Source organism: Alosa pseudoharengus, unplaced genomic scaffold, assembly GCF_046254945.1.
Source record: "Alosa pseudoharengus isolate Yale_2024_CS ecotype anadromous, Long Island Sound unplaced genomic scaffold, YU_APseudo_1.1 YU_APseudo_1.1_scf_7, whole genome shotgun sequence".
NCBI lineage: Eukaryota > Metazoa > Chordata > Actinopteri > Clupeiformes > Clupeidae > Alosa > Alosa pseudoharengus.
The window spans coordinates 25,078,558-25,083,557 of NW_027468859.1; positions in this window are offsets into that span (position 1 = coordinate 25,078,558).

The window sequence follows — 5,000 nt, forward strand, 5'->3', positions numbered from 1 at the left end:
CCTAAAATACAGATTGCATTCTAGCCAATGAATATAGCTTATTTGCTGTATAAATTGTGTGTGTGTGTGTGTGTGTGTGTGTGTGTGCGCCTGTGTGTGTGCGTGTGTGTGTGTGTGCGTGTGTGTGCGTGCGTCCTCCAGCCAGGGACTCCAGCTTGGTATCCTGAAAGCAATTTACAGTGCTTTATGATAGATAGATTTAGTTTTAGTATACTGTGTGTGTGAGAGAAAAAAACAGACATATGTGTGTTTTCTTCCAAGACAGACACACACACACACACACACACACAAGGATATGTCTGTTTTTTTCTTTCATAGGAAGACTTTCTTCCTGTCAGCCAAACGTTTCCGATACAAACCCACACACGCACACACAGTGTACACACACACACACACACACACACACACACACACACACACACACACACACACTATCAGGACAGAATGGATAGAAGGAAATGGAACATCAGCTAAGATTGATGACATTTTTGACATGTTTATGTAAACGTGTGTGCATGTATATTTGTGTTTGTGCATGCACATCCTGTGTGTGTGTGTGTGTGTGTGTGTGTGTGTGTGTGTGTGTGTGTGTGTGTGTGCGCATGTGTGCGCGCAAGTTGTTCACATTAGTCAGAGATTCTGTGTGTGTGTGTGTTTATGATGCATCAATCTATTTATCGGTATCGGTGGTGATGCTGAAGTTATCAACTTAATCGAGTACTGGTTAGATTTCACCGCTCCATGGCCAATATGGCTACTTAGTCATTGCAGAACTGTGATCAATATGGCTACTTAGTCATTGCAGAACTCTCACTGTGATCAATATAAATATAAAACTTGATTTTAGCAGAAGAAATGTGACACCTGAACACCTCGCCTGAAGAGGACCCTGTTGGTTGGAAACATTGCCGTTCACTGCATTGCAACACTGGTGTCCACTGCAGTGCGTAGGCTAGTCTCTATATGTGGGACTGTAGAGATTTTTTTTTTTGGCTTTTTATGCTTTTAATGAGAGAGGATAGTGGAGAATGACAGGAAGTGATTGGGAGAGTGTCGGGGTGGGATCCGGTAAGGACCACGGCGCGGGAATTGAACCCGGGTCGCCAGCGTATAATACATGTGCCCCAGCCAATCGCGTCGTGGCCGGGGCCTGTAGAGATTTGTATGTTATATATGGTACACTGGAGAATCAAGAAGATGAAAGCAGGAGTCTGTTAGCTAGCTTAGATCATTTAGACATTTGGACATTTTGATTCTGACCTGTGTATTTGTGTCTGCTAACATAATTTAAAAACTACTGTTTCAATTTACTTCAAATATTTAGACAAGGTATAGGGTCACCATATATCGGTCTTCCCGCATGATCATATGGATCTGAATGTGCTGGTCACTTTCTTTAACATGGCAACATAGAGGCAGTCGGTCACTTTCTTTAACATGGGAACATAGAGGCAGTTGGTCACCTGATTGCTCTTCTTGTGGCCTACAGCCACTTGGAATCGGATTGTAACTGAAAATCTAGGAGTAGATCGCTGTGTGTGCGTGTGTGTGTCCACATAAGTTGTTACAGTAAGTGACTGGGGAAGAGCAGTGTTGACAAGCCTATTGCTGTCTCGTGTATGTGTGTGTGTGTGTATTGTCAAGCCATTTGCTGTCTCCCCATAATTACGCCTTTGGAATTTCCAGTCCAGTCTGCCTGGACATCAGTACTGACATTCCTCAACATGTCCTGGCATTGGTGTGTGTGTGTGTGTGTGTGTTTGTGTGTGTTTGTGTGTGTTTGTGTGTGTTTGTGTGTGTGTGTGTGTGTGTGTGTGTGTGTGTGTGTGTTTGTTTGCACATTTACCATGTACTGTGGATAGTTGTCCAAATATATGTTGTCAAAACTCTCCACACACAGGGCCATATGGTGTTCATACATACACACACACACACACATGCACACACACACTCTCACATACACTCACACACAGAAAATCTGTTTTAGAATGTTGCACTGTTCCATAAGTTGCTGTGGAAACAGGCTGGTGGAATTTAGTGTTGGTGGCACAGCTGGGAAAACAGAGCGGTCACTACAGTGTGTGTGTGTGTGTTCCTGCTGTATTCTCTCTCTCTCTCTCTCTCTCTCTCTCTCTCTCTCTCTCTCTCTCTCTCTCTCTCTCTCTCTCTCTCTCTCTCTCTCTCTCTACCACAGGGATCTCAAACTCAAATGAGCTGGGGGCCACTTCTGCCAACGGCATCTGATTTGAGGGCCGCTTCAGTGTTAAAGAATAATACAAAAAAGAATGGCTATTTCCTAAAATGCAATGTTTTTTTTTTCAACAGAAAGTGCAAGTCTTTTATCTATTTTTAGACACCTGTGCTATAAAATAATGATAAAATAAATATAGATACAAATTATGAAAAGAAACAAAAAAGGCATAAAAACAGGTATGTGTGTGTTTCACACCAAATAAAAATATTTTCCTCTCATAACTTATTTAAACCTGGCATATCAAAATTTAAAAAGGCCATGGTGGTCTTGAAAGTAGAAGTCCTACTGTAAATGTAAAAATCTTTGAGTATAAACAAAAGTTTATGAAGAGGGTAAATTTACCCATCTAATTTGCCACTGGATGGTAAGCACGTCAAATTATGCACCTTTCAGTAAATACTGGATGTTGAACTATTTGAGCAGGTTTACTTTCTTTTTGTCATATTACCCAAATAACAAATTAACAGGAAAACATAGGCCTAAGATGTAACAATAGTAAACTATTACTAGCCTGTTCCACAAACCGTTATTATAGGTCTACAATAAAGTAGCCTAGTCAAATCAGTTCCTATCGCGGGTGACTTTGTAGTTCTTCAGAGCTGTCTGTACCACATCCATTACGGACACTATCATCACGATTACCACTGCCACCTTGAGCTATTTTGGGCAAAGTGTCGAAATAAGCATGGTATGCTTAGTGGACACCGTCGTACGCAAAGACGCACCTCCATTCACAGACGCACCGTGACTATCACTGTCAATAGACAATCGATCATAATATAATCTCCAAAAGGCAGATATTCTCCTTCAGACGAGGTGAATAGCATAGCCTACCCAAGACTTTATCACACATGAACGTTTTTTCAACATTTGGTGTAAGCCTATTTCTGCTTCAATTTGTGCAAAACTATGGCCTGCATCGCTTCCGCGTCATTACAAACAAATGCACGTCTTCATGTTTCTCGCGTGTAGGCTAATACACTGTATTTCCTGAAAACGGTGTGCAGCGATTTTGGGCTTGAATCAAGCTCTGGATGTCTAGCAACTAGTGGAGGAGAGTACAAATGAGATTTGTCACCGTACTTGGATATATCGTCTATTTTAATCAGAGTCGTTTGTCGCAATTAAAAATACCCTCAAGGGCCGAATTACATTATTATTTTGAAATAGGCCGTGTGCGGGCCGGATTTGGCCCGCATGCCGGGAGTTTGAGGCCCCTGCTCTACCATGTCATAGATAACTGGGCTACCACTGCCACATTACCATGACGATGGGTTAGTCATAGGCATAACGCCCAACAACTAAAATCAGACACACATTAGGCTCTACACGCACGCACGCACGCACACACACACACACACACACACACACATTATATAGTTACACTTTATCTGATATTTAGGCTTTTAGTATTGTGGTGTGAATTTGGCCTTTTTGGGTCACTAGATCTTAAAGAGGGGTTTGAAGTGTGTGTGTATGTGTGTGTGTGTGTGTGTGTCTGTGGGGGTGCACATGAATGTTTTGTAACTAGTGTGCATGACTTGCTCCTGTGTGTTTTGCCATGTATGATTTAGTGTTTTTGTTTTGTGGTGGCTTGTGAGTGTGTGTGTGTGTGTGTGTGTGTGTGGGACTGGTGGACTAACTGTGTGTTTTAAACCCTTACTCTGGTGCAGGGATCAGAGAACGAAAACCGGAAAAACAAACAACATTTTTGGTTGAACGTAACTGAAAACGGGAACAAAACCAATTTCACTTGTTCCGGACTGAAAACACTGTTTTCAATTTTAGATAACCGGTTAATAGTGGTATTTATTGCTCCGATTAACCTTTCTTTGAATATTATTCAAAAGTCCATAGGCTTTTGAAGTCACCTGCCCAGACACTGTTCCCCAGATATATATAATGCATTTAGTCAGATTTTATCAGTATCTCCCCTGTATAATAGGCTAGATCTACTAGTTAATAAAAATGATTTTCATATCCAACAATATCTAACTGCCTTTTCCAAGTATGTAGCCTAAATTACTGAAACATTGTATGAAATAACATAGGCTACCAGAGACACTAGGAAAATATCTAAAGGTCTGTCATGCAGTTGGTTTCACCACACATAGGTTAGTCTATTACAGGGCTTAAAGCATGTTCTGTTCCTAAAGTTAGGCTATCAGACATTTTTGAAGATCTTATATAGGCTAATAGTCTACTTTCAAATCTCGCCCCACGCCTGAATTCAGGCACAGTGTTCTTAACAGTTAGCCTTGATATTGAATGTGCTTTGATTTAAGCTTTAAGGCTGTTGGACAAAATAAAGCCTATAGTATTGTGCCACCGGCCATAAATCAATTTGTAAAGGCAATGTCATTTTTAAAGGAAAGTTATTAACCGTTCTAACCGGTTCTAACAATTTAAAGGAGAGGCCTCGGAACACTGGAACATGAACAAAAAAATACTATTTTTGCTCAGAACGAACCGAAATGAAAATCATTCTGTTTTCAGTCCCTACTCTTGTGTGCCACCCTGGTGTGTTTTGCTGAGCCCTTCTTAACATGTACTCCACACACACACACACACACACACACACACACTGGTCAAACAATGGGAGAACTCTATGGGAGAGGGGAGGGACTGCTTTTGTGTGTGTGACGGTTCTCAGGCTATTGATCTAGCATTAGACATACCCCCCAACCACCGCTGTTTCAAATGGCAGGTTGTGTGTGTGTGTTGGGGGTTGGGGGACGTCTCCTGT